The following is an 18651-nucleotide window of genomic DNA, read 5'->3' on the forward strand; positions in this document are numbered from 1 at the left end:
GATTGCTGTGAGAAAAGTGAAATTGCTCTTAGCATAGAACATCTACAAAACTTAACACAATTAAAGCTCATGATCATGGTAGGCTGGCTCTTTTAGGAGACCCCCTATCTTTTAGGTTTTTCACGCAAATTTTAATTTATATTATAATAATTTGTGCTAATAGATGGGGAGACAAATCCTCTCCTTAAGACAAAGGATGACATGGAAGAGTTTTACAATACTCAAATTATCTATTTATCTTTTTTCACTTTAGTAGTTGTTTTATAAGATAAGTTGTCGCAAGATAGACTTCTCTTATATTATAAAGTAAGATTATCAAAATGACAAGGAAACACAATAAGAGCTTCAAATCTAAGTGTGAAAGATAGCAATTTAATGATTATTTTGATATTCTTCCTTTTACTAATGAACTTTATTGAAAAAGAGAAAATTTACCTATGTATCAGACCAAAGATGGATGTGAAAAAGCTCTTCAACTAAAATATTTGGTAAAATTACCAAGGGTATTTTCAAAAGCGAACAAAATGAAATGTCGTGAAATCAGATCTAAAGGTACGATAAAAGAGAAATGCAAACCAAACTAATAAAACAAAGCATTGCAAACAAAATCATGAAATAGAAACAACTCAAACAAGATAAAAGTAATATCTTGACATAAGACATTAAGATCTTCTTATGAATTTGTCAAGAAGAAGTGTTGTCTTTCTTAATGAGTTTTTCTTTCATGAATTTATTAAAAACTAACTAATGACAAGTTGTGATTAAAAATTTCACTTGAGAGCTTAATAGAGATTTATTTCCTTAAATCGTGTTTTAAAACACATCACAAAAATGATAAGAAAAATTTCAAGCTAAAAAAATATCCCTGAGTAAGGTTTGAAAGACTCTCCATTAGTATTTATGTTTATCACAATTGAATTATTTACAAAAGCTAGATTAAACAAAAACCTGCAAAAAGACAAAAAAATATAAGAAAGAAAAACTGGAGCAGAAAAGAACAAATTGAAATAAAAACACACAAACAGATGATAATAAAATTGCTACTGTATACCTGGAAGAATTTAGTAGTCAGTTTACCTCAATGGATATTCATCTTCTTCCATGCATTTATTTAGAATGTTTAAAATCATCTTTTTATTTAATCAACAAAAAGTTAATAAAAGAAATCTAAGCTATTCCTAATCCTAATCTAAAAAAATAGATTATGAATAGGAAAAATAAAACTTCCAATGTAACCATTCAAGTGATTTGTTTACTACATGCACACACCAATCAAATATCAGTAACAAAATCAAATTTGAAATAACAAAAGTAAATCTGAATGGATTATATACATCTAAAAACAGAATATGTACAAAGAACAACTTATTTACAAATAACTCATTTGAAAACCATCTCTCTGGGAAACCTGTCTCCAAACAAATATCTATCATATCATAAAAGTATGGATGTATATTTGTAAGAGGTTCAAAACAAATCAAAGGAGAAGGTAGCAAGATAGATTGTGAGGGAGAATTCTCAAGAGTTAAATTTTGTCGACAATGAGATAATTGAAATGAAATGAACATCAAATTAATTTGAAAAAGAAAAGTTTTTTGATACTCAAAATTAAAATTTCGAATAACATATTCCTTGTCTTTAGTTAATGCATATTGAGAGTGTTCAATGCTAAGATATTGGAAATGCCTGCCAAAAAGATCAAAAAAGAAAAAATAACAAAAGAATTGAAAGAAAGCAATCATAACCAATTTGCTATGGACATTAAAATTACAACATAATCTTACAGGGAAACTCTTGAACCTATCATTAAATTGAGTGATTGAATTGCCACTAAAAGACAATTCCAATGAAATGTTATAGATGCAAGTTTCCAAAGGAAAATTAGAATAAAAAGTGTTAGAAACCTACAAAGCTAACTCATCAAAATTTTCAGGATAAAATTTGTATTCAGCAATAGGAGACAAAATCATAGCACGTGAATCTTCATGAGAGAAATCAATTTTTATAATTAGTGCACTTTGTATAGGATAAAAAATACTTGTCATCATCATCACTTTATTCATCATAAATTACCTCCTCTTGGAAATCAAATAACTGATCTATACAAACAGAATCAGAAAATATGACAGAAGAATATTTTAAAACGTCCTTGATGACTAAAGAATTATCATCTAAATGAGTAACAATTTTAGAATTTTTAGAACTAGTGATAAAGTTGTTTCCAACTGACTAATTAAAATGGTCATTATTTAATGAAATATGATCTGAAAAGATATCACGATAAAGAAAATAATGACTACCAGAATATTATGTTGGCCAGAAAGAGTCATCTTGATAATTCGTCGTATTATCATATTTATGGTTTAATGAAATTCTTTGAGTTGTAAAATTGTATTCTGAATTTTTAGTATTCACCTTAATAGAAGATAGATTAACATCTTCATTATTCAAATCTTGTTGTTGATTATATTCTATTGGGCCTACCTATTTATCACCAGAATCATTAGAAATTGTCTCAATTACATTTTCAAATTTTGTATTTATATTTGAAATATTCATTTTAGAAATCATGAAATGTGTGTTGCAAATTTCCAACAATAAAGGATGTGATCTAATTTCAATCTTAAGCTCAGGCTCAATAAAATCATTTGCTGATTCAAGACTAATAAATGAATTAGATGTGTCTTTCTCTTCATTATTTAATTTATTATCTTCAGAATTAGAAGAAACAAGAGAAGAGTAATGCTCAATCAAATCTTCAGTCGAAGGTAAATCACATAAATGAAATTGATAACAAAGTAACCAAAATCTGTTAGAAAAATAATCTAAAGATTCATCTTTGTACATGAAAATATTATCTAATTATAAACACAAATTTTCATAACCATAATTTTGATGGGATTTTAGAAATACCTGCTTGAAATGGTTCCAGGAATGAATTGACTTCGCTAGAGGTAGTTTGAACCATTTATGGATTCATCCTTGGAATGTCATAGTAAAAATCCGGCATACCTAATTGTTAGTAGTAATATTGAAGGATTCACATCTATCTACAAAATTACAAAGATGATCTAAGGAAAAAAATTTACTCTCACCATCAAACCTCAAATTAGACAAGGACTTAATCTGCTTCTTGGTCATGCCTTTGGTAGGTTTGGATAAGCTGAAGGAATGACCCAATGTAGGAATGCATATAGGAGCCATGATTAGTTCAAAATGATAAAACAAAATTTCAAATAGATAAACTAACTCAAGACCCTCCTTCTAGTGCCAAAAATGTTGAAGGCTCGAAAATATCTCCTTACAATATTATAAGGGAGACCACCTAGTCAGGACTTAGATCAGTTCATTTTCTATTGAAATGGTGGTTCCTATTGGTTAAAATATGTCCAATTAGCTTCTCTCTATCTACACTGGCTTAAAATATGACTTTCACCTACCAATAAAGAAGAGACATCAAATCAACCCTCTTGCTGATTAGGCAAGAAAGTGATCCTTAAGCTAATTTGGGGCTTAGCCAAGCCACAACTAAAGTTTTCCTCTTTCAGAGAGGACTTGTAGAATGAAAAAAGTAGAAATAAATGTAAAGTATAATACAACATGCATGTAATCCTAGACTTATCTCGATTGAAAGGAGGATTGGTCCTTCTCTCAATTAAGAGCAAGCTAAAAGGATGGGAAAAGAAGCATGTAGGAATTGAAAAAAAATGAAGGAACTAGACTAGGGAAATAGTTCACAAGATCTAATAATTGTTAAAACAATTATGAACAACTAAATTCATAATAAGTAGTTACAAGACACTTAACTGTAAATAACTCCAACTCCTAATGCAAAATATGCATAAGAGCAAGAAATTCATGTCACAATACCGAAGTAGTTCAAATAAAATGGCATGTAGAAAAGAAGGAAATTTTTATCTTAAAATTGTTAGATAGCTAGCAAACTTAAAGAAATAATTTTTTTTTCTTATACAATTCTCAATTTTCAATGACACATTTCTGGTTAATTCTGCAAGATAGCTTGATTAGAATTTTAAATGAGATAATAATTAACATTTCACAATAGTGTAAAGCCAACTAAAATACTCATACAACAAGAATGCAATTGAAAGCTAAAGAATTCATTTCAATAATAGATGTAAAAAGTAGTGTTATGCAAACACTTACAAAAATAAATTTTATTACAGAATTGAATCAAGTTACAAGAACCCCAAAAGACTGTAGTAGTGCAGATCCCTTGCAACCAACAACTCAATCTTTGTCTCTAAAGAAGACCTCACTACAATAGTGCACATGATCGTTGAACACCCTCTACAAACATGTTACAATCCCAAGCAATACTCCACTTCTCTTCCTCCCGGATTCAAATCCCCCTATTCCTATTTTAGTTGTGCCTATTAATACCTATCATGCAATTCTAATCATCAAATTTCCCCATGGAAAAAATTCATTTTTACAATCTGCGAAGATATTATTTATACATAGCTTGAGGTGAAATCGTGAAAATATCAGAAACTCCACATATCTCCCCACAACCGAGATAATAAAAGAAATTAAATCAAGTGGTTATTGCTTCTATTGGATCATAGGCCAAATGCCAATCTCTTCTGTTGATAATTGCCCAATTTAGCTTGCTGTTGAGTTGGATTTGTTTTATGTTAACCACCAGTGAGAAGATTGCTAGATAGACTTGCAGTCTTCATGGTATTAATCCTTGTTTGTTTTAAACTCCTTTGTTTATTCTGGTTTGTTATGTTAACACCCAGGTTGTTCCCTTTGACTCTAAGGGAATACGGCCGGGGTAACCACTAACCAATCTTTGGATTACAGTGCCTAGCCAAACTGTAATCAGAGAGGGATCTCTCTTTATAATTTGTCTCTGTTCTGTGGAGATTTTAGGCTAGCTATGAAATGAGGGTGTTTAGTTTTATGCTTTGGTTGAGGGATGTCTTTCTGTACTTGAAGTGTGAAACTCTGCAGATGAGTTTATTTCATTGGGCAATGGAGTCTGTGGCTACAAGTGTTTAGAAATCTTGAGATGATTTACTGAAATTACAGGGCCATTTAAATACTTAATAAAACAAAGTTAGATTATGATGGTGACATGTGGACAACCAGTGAAAAGCATTCAAGAATTTTCCACTAAGCTGGGTTGTGGGAAAGAGATAGATGCCTCAGGAGCAAACTTGAATTCCTAAAAATATTTATCACAGTGAGAGATATAGCTTGAAAGTGTAACAATTAAGAGTTACACCTTGTTTACTCTATCTGGAAGAAAAACATTTATAACAGCTTAGATTGAGTTCAGGGTAATCTGTGATTAAATCCTGGAACTATTCTTTTACTTTGCCATTAAGTGTAAAACTCACAAACATGAAAGAAAATGAAAGACTAGAAAACATATAACGCAGAGTTTTAAAGAAGACTTATTGTGCTATGAAACATGCAGGAATCCTGTAACATTCAGCCAGCCACCACAGTGCATCAAGGAACACAGAGCTTTGGAAATTCCATCCACCTTTTGTATTATTTCTCTGAGAGTTGTACAGCAACAGAAATATAGAAATGAAATCAACAACAACCCTTTGCAAACTCATGCGAAGGGGACTTTATAGAAATGTTTATACAAAATATCTCAGGCATTGAGTCATCTGAGAGAGAAATATCTTCATTACTTCGTACAGAAAAGTAGAAAAGAAGTTATTACAACTTTGAATACAACATAACTACTCTTTAAGTCTGTCAGAGGATATTTTGACCTTTGGAGGTCACTGAGTCGGTTGGAACGCTTTGCTTTAATGATGGAAAATGTGCCTTTACGTTTGCTGCGCTGTATCTTCTCGGCCCTGCCACCTGTGACTGTGCTTGCTGCTGTGGTGACCGAATAGCCCTGCTGAGTTGGCTCAGCCTTTCATCTTTCCTTTGTATGCTGATCTACCAAAATTTTCCCTGTGTATGATCACTTATAAATTTGCAAAAACTTGACATTACAGGTTCTGGCTTGATAATATTAGCTGTGTCAATCTATTCCAGACTTCCTATGTGGGCAATTGGTGCTTCACAATTGCCTTTATGGTTTCATCTGCTTCGGTATATTTATAGAAATTTGGAGGCACATCGAACAGATGATTGATTTCGTTCATGATGAAGAACAGGTTTTCCACCCTATTGTAGAGAGTCTGCCGTGATGCTGGCCCTGATTCTGCTGAAGTGCTGGGCTGTTCTGCAACCTGACTTGTAGCAAAGGCATTGACCCTTTTAGCATAATTTTCATGGGTAAGCAGTTTTCCCACACTGCTTATTATGCTGGGGAGGCCTATGTTTTGTAATACCTGAAACTTGTCCATGAACCTGTTGATTTCGGTCTGCATATCTTGGCTTCTCCTTTCTAATGTTCCAATCAGGTTTCTTAATGTCAGGACCCTTTTAACCATTGAGATTGTCTCAGTCCTGTTAGCAATTCCCATGGTGGTCAGTTGAGAGCTTGTCCTGTGATTTAATATGTTGATCATCCTATTGGCAGCATCAGGCATGTTGCCAAGGCTTGCTCTTGCTCTGTGTATCTCCCTATTTGCCTTTGTAATGAGCGCTGACTGCTCATCTATGGTCTCAATGAAATGCCACTGATCAGTAATGGACTCGCCAATATTGGCCCATAGGACTGTTTTGAGCTCTGCTGTCACCTTATCGAGTGTGAGCTCTTTCTCAAGCTCAGTTATTCTCTTTTTGAGAGCTTTTATATCTCTTTCCTTCTCAGCCACATTCTGTTTGCTCTTATCATACCTTTCATTTACTTTAGCCAAAGTTTCTTTGGCTTGATTAAGCTATAACATTTGAGCTTCCAGGACTTGAATCTCATTTTGAAGCTTCTGCATATCCAGACTATGAGTCTGCTCTGTTGTTGGTGCAGCTGTCGATGTAGTTGGTGCTGTTGGTTCTGTTTGTTGAGGAGGAGGAGCAGTAGTTGGAGCAGCTTCCTCAAGGTTGATTACTTCAGGAGGAGGCTGGGAGGTTTGACCTTCTTCTTTTTGTTTCAAGGCTGCCTGTAATGCTGCCTTTGCAGCCTCCGATTCTCCCAGCTTTTCTTGAGTTTGGATTAGCTGCTTGTACAGAGATACCAACAAGGTTGTGGCCTCTTGATCATGTCTTTGCTGGGCAACATCATCTGTTTGAGGGTGAATTGTGGCTGGGAGTTTGATCTTTCTCCTCAAAGCTGCCATGTCTGCATCCCTCAACTTTAATATCTCTTGTATGCCCTTGATATCTTTGGGATCATGCCCAATCTCTATGATGATGTCTTCTAAGGACCTAATTCTGTTGTCCTTTGCTTGAGACGATGCTTTCTCCAACTCAAGCTGAGCAGCTGTGTTGTTAAGGCTATTCTCTAGCCTATAGTTATCAAATGTTTTGTCTGCCAAGGAGGCATACACCATCTCACCCGTTTGCTTATGCAGTTCTATTTTGTCCATTGGGTGGATGTCCTTGGCAAGGACCTCAAGGTTGGTCCTCAAGTAGTCAGAGGCAGATTGGGGCTGCAATGCTGTTGGCATAAAATGACTCATGATCATTTTTCCTTCCTGCACATCATATGCAGACATGAGTCTTTGTTGATTGGTGGGAGCCATTTTCAACAAATGGTTATACAACTGTATTTTGATGGGCTCATTTCTCTTCTTAATGTCGATGAACTGTTGTTTAATGCTGAGTTCACCTTCCCTTTGCTGACTTGAGGAACTCAGTTTTCCTCCCATTGTTCTGTCCTGTTCCTGTTGAAAGGAACTTGCTGATGCTTCCCTGCTGGGTGGGACCATACCAAAAGACTGTCCCATTGGCATTTCTTCCTCTGAGAAGGGATTGATTCTCTGTCTTTTCTCCCCACGAGTTGTTGATGTTGTAAGGGGAGTCTCTCTGTCCCTTTTCCTGCTTGTATCCTGCTTTTGTGGAGTTTGGAGGATTGATGCCTTAGCTGAAGTTTCTTGCCTTGGAGGCACAGTTTGTTCAGTGGATCTAGGGGCTTCCACTGTTTGCTCTTGCTGGACAGGCTGCTCCTGTCTTTGTTCTTCTTGCTGTTGGTGTTGTGTTTGTTGCTGCACTTCCTGCTGCATCATTTCTTCTTGTTGTTGCACTAGTGTTTCCATTTGCTCTTCAGTCATAGGAGGTGGCTGTTCCATCTGCTTTTCTTTGCCTTTGCTGGATGTCTGTGGAGTATTCATGGCAGCTTGCTGATGTGTTGTTGAAGATGAGGCAGCTGCTCCAAGTTGTCTTTGATATGAGAGGGGAACCTGTCCACAAGTTTCCAAGTCAGCTTCTTTTTGAATATTTCTAGCCTCTCTTTCTAGCAGCTCTTCACTAGTAATTTCCTCTTCTAGGGTGCCCTTTTTCCAGCTCAATGCATTGGCATACCGCTCAATCTCAGGCAGCCTCATATGTGCATAGGTACCCAATTTGTATTTTATCCTCCTGAGGGAAACAAAATGATTGGGGTCATAGGGTATCCATTCAAAACTAGTTTGCAGTTTGAGGCCCTCTAGGATCCTATCTGCCTCTTTCCATCCCTCCTCTCTTTTGTTATATAGGAAAGGGCCCAGCTGGCTCCTTACCTTCAACTGCACCTTCTTGTTCTTGCTTTGGAAGTGGTGGCAGTCGGCATTTCCAAATTGCCTGAAGTATTCTAGGGCAAAAAGTCTCATAGGGACATACCTTGGCAGCCTATAAGGCTTCAACTCACAGCCATATACTCTGATTACTGTGTGGTGTTGGTAAAAGTACCAATTACCAATGCTGTAGGTTTTGGAGAGATGGAGAACTCTCCTCATGTCATCAGTCAACCTTGGAGGAGAAACACCATACAATAATGTCATAGCTGGATGAATGAACAAGTCTATGAACTCACAGTATGTGTATGGTGATACAGAGGTGCAATGAAAAACTGAGGTCCAAAACACAACTGACCTTGGATTCCCCTGGGCATTAACTTTCTTCAGGGGAATGAGGAAGCTGTCTGGTTGATAAAACAAGAATAGATGGTAAATGTATGAAGTGTATCTGAACAATCTTTCCCTTTGCAGATTCATTAGCTGGTCATGGATCCTATCTGCAATATATGTGGCATAGTCATAATGTACAGCTGGAGGCTTTCCAGGAGAGAATATAGACAGCATTGCCATTATACTATCATCCACATCCTCCACTCCCCTGAACCCTAGGACATAGCTGATCAAATCCACTAGCATTCTGCCCAATTCATTTAAGTATGTATATCCAATAGGAGGAGTTCTGATGGCTTCAGAGCTTGGTTGTATGAACAGCTGATTGATTTTGATGATCTGGTCATTTGACAACTTAGTCCCCTTCTTTATCAAGTTCTGCATGGAGAGGGGGGTCAATGGTTTTGCAGTGTGGAAATGCAGCATCTCATTTATGCTCTCTGGGGTGATATGGAACAGAATTGAGCCTGTGGGGCTGAGAATAGCTCTTTGGCATGGATCATAGCACTCCTGGCATCTGTGGATCAATTCTGGCATAGGATTTACCTGAGGGAGGTTGTAGATGGGCAAGTTTGAGTCCCAAATCCCTAGGATATCAGCTCCACTAAGGTGCTGGGCTTTCAACTCATTTAGCATCTGAATATTATATTTAGAGCCTAATGGGAAATAGTCTAACATCTGATAATCCATATCTCCCAGAGCTTTCCATTCTAACTCCCTTTGAGGGGTATTGAGAGGCTTGATGTTCAGTGCAATTGGAGTTTCCATGGTTTACTAAGCTTCTGACTTGCAGGTGAACTGGTTGAAGTAAGCAGAACAACACAGAGGTGATTCCTTACAATGGAAGTGTGAATTTTAAGGACCAGAGGGTGAATTGAGCAAACAACAATTGAAATACTGTTTAACGGATTGATAAAAACAATAGCAGGGCTGACCAGAACTTTTCTATGGTGAATTTAGCCAGCAGAGGTTTCTAGCTCACGATTGCGCGAACTACCTGTGAATTCAGGTTGATTAAGTCAAATGCAGGTTTTGCAGACTGTTTGTTGCCTTGCCAGAGGGAAATAGGTACAGGTTACTGGATACCAGATGGTGAATTCAGTGTTTTAACACTCCCTTAAACAGTTTGTTTGTAGAAATTTGGATAAAAACCAGGTGCAGAGAATAATTTTGAGAAATACCTTGCGGATTGCCAATGACAGTTGCAAATGCAGGTACGACGGAGGCGCCCGCGGTTTCAGAGTCGAACTGTGCAGGTTGACGCTGGTATGGTCGTAAAATACATGCAGGAACAACAACAGTCTCTTTCGGCAAAAGTAGAAAAAACACGAAATTTTGGCCAATATATGGATTTTTGGCATATTGGCGCCTTTTTGGGATGACGTCAGCATGACGTCATCAGGTGGGGTGGCACGCTATGATTGGTCCACGGGGTTAATGAGGTGGCGGCCATATCAGCGCGGGGGCGGACGAAGGAGTTGACGCGACGGCGAGGTGTCAGTGACGTGGCCCTGACGCGGAGATGACATAAGCCCGGCAAAACTGGCGGTAATCAACAAAGGCGGTAATGGTTTTCTCGGACCGCCTACGATACGGCGGTGGTTTTGTCAGAGGGCAACCCGAGAGACTGAGAAGGTGACGCGTGGCCGAGGACTGACGTAACCCTTCGTCAGTTTCTCGGGTACTAACTGTCGGGCGTCGGGACCAACCCAATACGTATAAGGGCCGTCCGATCAGAGGCGCTCGATCGAACGGCTGACGGGTTGATAAAGTGATCGGGCAATACGGAAGGGGGGCGGGATTTAAAAAATATATTTTTTGGGATGCGCGCTTAGCGGAAGACCATTGGGGTATGGAGGATTTCGATGGTTTTTTAGCGTATTTTCAATAAAACCAATATAGCGCCCGAACCATTGGATAACATAAAAATGGGTTTTTTATGAATATTTTTGTAAAAATGCGCCCGGTGCTTAGACTTTGGATAAAGGAGAAAAGTGGGTTTTTAGAGTATTTTTGCCAATGAAGCGGGTTAAAGGGACAAAAGGGGTTTTTAGCAAGGTTTTTTGGGGATTTTTTGGGTTTTTCTGAGCAGAGGGAAGGTGAGAGCTTAGGGGAAAGGTTGTTGCTCATAACCAGAGGTTAGAGCAGCCCCAGGACAGGGTTGACCACAGTCCCAGGTGGACTAAAGTCTCCCTTTAGACAGACATATTTAGCTATAATGCTAAAAGGAGGATATTTATAGAATGCTTGGGGGTTTATACACCATGGTGTTAATAATACTAGGGAAAGGGTAACATAGGGGAATTACATAATAGAGTTAGAGTTAATATGGGGGAAAATGTGAATGAGGGGGGAAAATCACTAAGTTTATTTGAAACTTACTTAGTTTAGGGAGTAGATCAAAATGAAAAGAATTTTTAGACAAGAAATGTGGCTCCTAAAAAGATTAAGAACCACCATGAAACCATAATTTCTTCCATGAATCTCAACTGATGAGGGAGTGTTAGTAATGAAATGGAAAAAAGGGTAAGAAGGGAGGTTAGACATGCTTCTTTGCTTGCTGCAACTTGATGAAGAATAAAACCTTCTCAATTCATTGATTTTTGCTTTGGTAAACAAAGTTAGCACACATGCAACTTATAAGAAATGACCTTTCTGCAACCCCAACTACCTACCCATCTATTTGCCTAGAATTTTTTATTTCTCCTTGGAGGGTGCATTTAGGCTTGCAGACCCTTACTTGCCTTTTCTTTTCTTTGGCTTTTTCTTTTGTTTTTCTATCTACTTCTACCCTTATTTCTTCCAAGGTCCCAGATTAAGCTGTTGGGAACCTTTCTTCTCTACCTAAACTACTTGTCTGCCAAGGTTAAACAGTTTGGACAGACTTCTTTCTCTATTCTGCAACTGGAAATTCAAAACATGGCATGATCCAGATTAGACTGTTGGACCATCCATCAAAATTTGAGTCCATATCAAGCTATAAGCACAGATTGTATTCTCTTGGAAATATGTGATCTTTGAATCATCAAAGCAGAGCATATTTGGACCTTTTCATTGCCAATCATGAAATATGAAACCTATTGGTATAGGTAGCTAACAGTGGCTCCACATGGGGATGGTTTTTCATTTGAAAGACCAAGAACAGCAGGTCAGATTGCCTTGCTCCTTGACTGCTCTTGCCAACCTTGAAGTTTGCTGCTTTGAAATGCCAAAATTGTGTGCTTCTCTTCTTGGTAGACCTCTGATTCTATTTACCTTTTGTTGGCAGTTTTAAGAAAAATTTGAGAAATTGCATCTTTACATGTTGACAAAAAATAATATATACATCTAGATATGTACAAGGGAAAACTCAGGCTGCACTTATGGGTGATATTCAAAATAGTTCTTCAGCATCCTGCCATTCACAGGACCTTCATCCAAATCAGTTTCATTAAGACTGCTAAGGAAATAAGTGTTGTTTCCTTGTACTGTTTGGACAGCAAATGGTCCTCTCCAAAGGGAATCAAATTTTCCATGTTTTCCCTTATCCTCTCTTCTTGAATCCCACTTGAGGACTTTGTCACCAATGTTGAAATCTTCTGCCTTAGTTCTCCTATCAAAGGCCTTCTTTAATTTTTCTTGTAGAACTTGAACTCTGCTGAAAACTTGGTCTCTCGTTTGCTGTAAACATATGATTTGATTGATTCTTCTTTGCATATCATTTGGTTCAGCTTGGCTTTCTTGAAGAAGTTTCATAACAGGTACCCCTAGTGATGAGGGAAATTTGGCATCTAATCCATAAACCAACTCATATGGGCTGGTCCCAATTGATCTCTTGGTTGTTAGTCTATCTGCCCATAGAGCATTCACAAGCTTCTTATGCCAATTCTTTTTGTTCTCTTCTAACACTTTATTTATGATGTTTACCAGACTTTTATTTGATGACTCAGCAAGGCCATTTCCTTGGGGATAGTATGCAGTAGAATGGCCCAAGGTGATGTGACGTTTATGGTAGAAATTCACCATCTTCTTGGATCTGAACGCAACAGCATTGTCTGCTATTATTTTATCAGGACAGCCAAATCTAGCCAATATGTTGTTCTCCAAGAATTGAATGATAGTGGAATCATTTGCTTGTCTGCATGGAACAACTTCAATCCACTTGGTGAAGTAGTCTATGGCTGTTAAGATCCATCTATGTTGTCTTAAGATCCATCTATGTTGTCCTGAAGATGAGGGATGAATTTCCCCAATGAAATCCAAGCCCCATTGTTGAAAAGGTCTCTCTGTTGCAATAGGCCTTAAGGGAAGTGGCAGCAACTGTCTCTTTCCCTCAAACACTTGACATTTATGACATGAGGTTGTGAATTTCTTGACATCAGAGAACATGGTGGGCCAGTAATAGCCAGCTCTTAGTATTTTATCCACAGTGGATTTCCAGTACAAGTGTCCACCACAGTCACCTGCATGAAACTCCTTTATGATATTGTCAGTTTCATTCTCAATTAGGCAATTTAGCAATATTCCTTCATGGTTTTTCCACAATAAATTTCCATCCATAACACAGAATTTAGAAGCTTTCATTTTTAAGAACCTACATTTAGTTCTGGACAATCCTGGGGGAGCACACAGGTTTTGCAATACATAACATATATCAGAGTACCAAGGGGATTGTTCAAAGGCTACATTGATCTTTGGAGTCGCCAGCTCCGGTTCACTGTCCAGCTGGTTGATGTCTAAGGCTTGGAAATTTGCTTCTATCATTAGTTTGGCCAAACCTTGCCCTTTTATTAGCTTTGTAGGTTTTATCTCAATATCAAATTCCAAAATGTTTGCAATCCATTTTCCTCTTCTACCTTCTAAGTTCTCTTGAGTAAGTATGTCTTTCACAATTGGGCTTGGTACATATGCTATAACATGGGAATACAGGATATAAATCCTAAAGTCTTTAATGGCTTTGACCAAAGCATATGCTTGCTTTTCCATGATTTGATACTTTAAAGGTGCATCTCTAAGAGCTTTGCTAAAGAAAGCAATTGGCTTCTCATTTCCTTGGTCATCGTTTTGCAACAAAACAACAACAATAGTATGCTGGGAGGAAAATGATAAATTCTCTGTCAAACTGAGGATTGGTCAACACTGGGGTTTGGGTAAGGGCCAGTTTTATACCTTCAAAGGCTTGATTGGCTTCAACAGTCCATTTGACTTTTGAATCTTTCTTTAGCATGTTATTTAATAATCGGATTAGTTCTGCTAAGTTTGGGATAAACCTTCTCAAGAAATTGATTTTTCCCAAAAATCCTTGCAACTCTTTGACATTTCTTGGGTGGGGCATTTGTAGGATAGCTTGTATCCTATCTGGATCAATTCTAATGCCATCTTTAGAAATGATGTGGCCTAATAGTTTACCTTCCTCTAAACCAAACAAGGATTTCTTGGGATTCAAGGAAATTCCATATTTTCTGCATTTTAGGAAGATCTGTCTCAAATGTTTTATATGTTCTTGGTCTGATTTTGAGAAAGGTGTGAGGTCATCTAAGTAAATGACTAAAAAGTCATGAATCTCCTTGGAAAAAGCAATATCCATTGCTCTTTGAAATGTTTCCCCTGCATTTTTCAATCCAAAAGGCATCTTTACATATTTGAAAGTTCCCCATGGGGTTGTGAATGCTGTTTTGTCTTGATCATCAGGGTGTACCAGGATTTGATTGAAGCCTGAAAATCCATCCAGTAATGAGATCCTTGAGGCCCCTACCACTCTTTGGAGAATGTGATCCATCTTGGGTAAGGGATAGTTGTCTTTGAGGGATACTTGGTTCAGATTTCTTAGGTCCACACACAGCCTTATTTCACCAGTTTTCTTTCTTGTAGGGACTAAGTTTGAGATCCACTCAGAGAATCTGATTGGTGCTATGATGCCTGCCTTAAACATTTTCTGTACTTCTTGTTCCATTGCTGGGAGAAGCATATGATTGATTCTCCTCAATTTTTGTTTAAAGGGCTTTTGATCAGGCTTGAGAGGGATTGTATGCTGGATAACAGAGGTGTCATAGGACTTTAGGTCCTCATAACTCCATGCAAAAACATCCTGGAACTCTTTAAAGAGGTCAATGTATTTAGGCTTTTGATCAGGAGGTAAAGATGCAGACAATTTAATTATTTTGGGTTTGTCAATTGTACCTATGTTGCATTCTTCAATGGCTGCATTTAAGGGCTGCATTTTTGGTTTTCTGGGAATATCATTTGAATCAAAGATGTCCTCTAGTGGAGTTAGGCCTGTTGGTAGAAAATTGTCTTTCAGCTCTATGATGTTAGTTTCAGCATTGGCCACTTCCTCACAATTGATTGATTGAATTTGTTGAACGCTGTCCTTGTTGAAAATAGTTGGTTTTAACATTTGCTTTGCTGTTCTAGGTGATATTGGGTGAGTAATATTTTGAAACTGTATTTGTGATGGACTTGCTCTATCGAGTATTTGTGATTGACTTGCTGTATCAAGTATTTGTGATTGACTTGCTGTGTCAGTGTCAATATTTAATCCTGCAAATTCTTGTTGCAGAGTTAAAAAATGGTTTATTTGCTTGTCATCCTCAAAGACTTGCCAATCATTAACATTGTTTGGAATGGAGGGTCTGTGTTTTACCTCAGCTGTAAAACAATGATGGGTCTCAAAAGGCAGCTTGCATGTACTTGCAAATGTGGCTAAACTATGAGCATGCAGATTGTGGGTTCTAGGAATTTTAGTGATTTGGAATTCAGAGAAAAAGTTTAGTACCTCAGCAACAACAGACCTATAAGTCCTTAGTCTTTTGTCATTGGTGACAAAATTTCCCTTCACTTGTTGGATAACTAAATCTGAATCACCCATGATTGAAACCCTGGCAGCTTGTAAGAACTTTACTAACTTGAGGCCTAGTAAAAGAGCTTCATACTCTGCCATATTATTAGTACATCTGAAGTTTAATCTATAGGCTCTGCCTTCTGCATGACTATTTTCTTTGTTGTGTACCCAAACTCCAGCTCCTGCCCCTAACTTGTTGACTGAGCCATCGAATTTGAGGAACCATAGAATATCTTGTTGTGGAGGAGATTTAACAATCTGTTCATGGGCTGGCAAAGTAAGTTGAAGTTGTGGTTTTTCATCTGGCTTGTATTTTAGGACAGTCTCATCATTTGATTGGATATTCTTGGCAACTAGGGCAGCAGCATCTAGTGTTTGATTGACTGTCGTTTCATTGGAGTCTTCCTCCTGTATGAGTATCTTGGTTTCAACCTCACATTTTGAGGGAGTTGTGCTGTCATTGAAGAGAATGTATGAGTCTATGTCTGAATGGACATCATATATGGGAAAGTTTTGAGGCTTTTCTTCACTGCTGACCATGTATTTCATGAGTGTTTCTCTGTACAGTCTTTTTGGTTGCCCAAAAACAGAGATGGTGGCATATGACATGTCTAATTGTAGGGAACCTTGGAGTTTAGCTCCCCATGATCTTGATAACAGCATCCCATACTTAGGTGGAATATCAGCAACTACCACATCCATTAGGATTGTCTTGTTTGGGTATTGAAACAGAGACACACATAAATCTTTTATGAGACCCAGACACTTGACTTGGCTGGAGTCAAAGGAAAACAGGTCCTTGTATGGTCTTGTTATGTCTAGATTCAATCTCTCCATGACTGCTTTTGGCATGAGATTGTGAGAGGCACCTGAGTCAAACATTGCATTATGTAATATTTTATCATGAATATGTAAGCTAACATAGAAAGGTAACACCCCTGTGACTACCGGTTTTCCATCCACTTCTGGGCCGAACATTAATTCTGGGGTGTCATCCAGCACATTGACATCATCTTTGTTGCTAGTGAGTTGAAGGGACTTCTTGATCTGTGGTTTATAGATGTCATGCTTGGCTAGTTCTGAGAGAGGGATTGCTATTTTTAGTTTGCCAATTTCAGTTTCTAGGTCAAAGGGTTTTTTAGATTGGGTCTTGGGGTTATGGATAATAGTCCTTTCCTTGTTCATTAAATCTTCTTCTTGATTTTTATCTTGACTTTGGGACTTACCTCTTTTACTCATCTCTTGGGGAGTGACATTTAAATTAGGTTGAGAAGGTGAAGTTGCCACAGACTACTGTTTTAAGGACAGTGGTTCAGTGATCTCTTCAATAATCACTTCTTCTGCAGGTGAATTTGCTTTGTCATTAGTTTCTGTGACTATGGCTCTTTTAGGCTGCTGATTATCCTTTATCTTATCAGGCTGATTTACATTCATAGTTCTGCTCCTTAGCTTGTATTGTTTATGGACTTCATAGACAACAGTGTCATAGCCTTGTTTAAGGTCAAAGGATTCACCTGATTTAGTTTGGAACAGTTTGATTTCATCATCCTCATGATCTTCTTGTGTTAAGAAAACTTGAATTTCACCATCTAGACCCATTAAATTAATCTCAGGATCTTCATTGGGCTCTGTTGATGTGGAAGTTTCTGCATAATTTTCTTGGAAAGGGGGTCTTATGTCTTTGTCAGCACTGGCCTTGCCAACATTTGGGTTTTGAGTTCTCCTAAAATTTGGATTCCTAGGAGGGTTGTTTTGTGGTGCTTCCCATGATGATTTTCTCTCAACCGATTCCACCCTATCACCCAATCTTTTCATTCCAGTGAGTATTGCATCTAGTTTTTGATCAAAGGCAGAAGGTTCCTCTTTGAAAACAGTCCTCTTTTCCAACCTTTCTCTGTTTCTTTTGGCAATCAGGTTAGCTTCCACTGTGACAGCAACCGTTTGGGCTTCTGCAAGGGATTGAGGATCTCTTTCCTTCAACTGATAGGCCATGTTAGGGTCAAAACCATCAGGGAATTTGTACAAAGCTAAATCAGGAGGGGGTCTTAAATTTTGTGGGATTGCGTTATATACATTGTTAAATCTTGCACAATACTCCAAAACAGTCTCTTGGGGACCTCTTTTGATAGTGTCATATTCCCCAAGTATGTGCAGAGGATCCTTCTTCTTCTCCCATCTGCTAGTAAAGGCTTGATAAAGCTCATCAGGAGTTGTGATGGAGTTTGCATTCAGGGATCTAAACCAAGTTCTTACATCCCCAGTTAGGCTTTGAACAAACATCCTCATTCTGACACTGTCATCATCTATTTCATAGGTCTCAAAATGGTCTTGCATCCTCTTAGCATGCTGGACAACTGTCAGAGGGCCATTGGAGTCAAAATATGAGATTTTGGTTTGGTAATCTTGGGGTAGAGCTGCAGCATTAGCTGGTATTTGCAAGGGTGCATATCTGTTAGCCATATTTATAGGGTTTAGAGGATTAACAGGGGCAGCTGGGATGATAGGAACAGTGGGTACTACAGGGGTGATAGGTAAGGGTAAACCTACAGTGTTGGTCAAGGGGATATTTGCAGTGGATGAAGATGTGAGAGGAGGACTTTGAGATGTGGATGGTGAACTAGGGGAAGTAGGGGTGGACCGGAAAAGGACCTTGCATGGGGTAGAGATAAGGCTGGGATGATCTGAATCTGAGGTTAAATCAGCAGGCTGCTCCTGCCTTTGCTGCCTCCTAATGCTTCTAGGGATGGTATTTGGATTATCAACGATGATGGGTGGATTAGGGTCAGGATTTGCCCTAGTATGCCGTGGATTTTTCTTGGGAGCCAGCTTCTAACTGTTTTTTAG

Source organism: Pinus tabuliformis, chromosome 4_1, assembly GCF_031772625.1.
Source record: "Pinus tabuliformis cultivar Carrire ecotype Pingquan chromosome 4_1, CPIR1, whole genome shotgun sequence".
NCBI classification, from domain to species: domain Eukaryota; kingdom Viridiplantae; phylum Streptophyta; class Pinopsida; order Pinales; family Pinaceae; genus Pinus; species Pinus tabuliformis.